Raw genomic sequence first — 658 nt, 5'->3', positions numbered from 1 at the left:
TGCTGGTTATTTTGCTTGTAGTAATGTACTTAGACTTGGTATGTATCTTGCTATTATATGCCAAATCTTTGCAAAGCTTATTAAGAGTTGGATGCACCTTATCTAGTACTCATAAAGTTGTTTTTAATAATGGTGTTTTCTACTTTTATGTCAAATTCTTGTACTCATAACTATCATGATAGATTCAGCTATAGACCTTTATCTACTGAACATAAAGTTTAGAGTATACTTCATATAGAACATACAAGCTTCAATGCTCCTGAAATCTTTTATGGACCTGCCATATAATTTGGCATAAATTTCTGCACTCCTTTATTACTCTATGGAACTAAGTTATTATTTATTAGGTGATTCCTTTATACTTTCTTTCATTGCTTATGTAAATGTATGTTCTCTCTTCAGATTATGCTTCCAGAAGCCGTTGCAATAGTTATAGCACCAAGAGACAGTTCAAGGTAAGGCACATCACAGATGTATCTTGAATTCTTGATTTATAGAAGCATCTCTTCCCTAATAAATTTTGGAAGCACAATTAGAGACCATAAGTTGAAACTTGAAAAGAATGTAAAATTCTTCCTAAAAAAATTAATAAAGGGTAAATTACATTGACATTTTTCCCGATGTGCTACTCTGATTTTTAATGACTTGCACACATTCA

The sequence above is a fragment of the Arachis ipaensis genome, chromosome B10 (genome assembly GCF_059453495.1).
Source record: "Arachis ipaensis isolate K30076 ecotype BB chromosome B10, ASM5945349v1, whole genome shotgun sequence".
In the NCBI taxonomy this organism is placed as follows: domain Eukaryota; kingdom Viridiplantae; phylum Streptophyta; class Magnoliopsida; order Fabales; family Fabaceae; genus Arachis; species Arachis ipaensis.
This window is presented reverse-complemented; position numbering follows the sequence as displayed.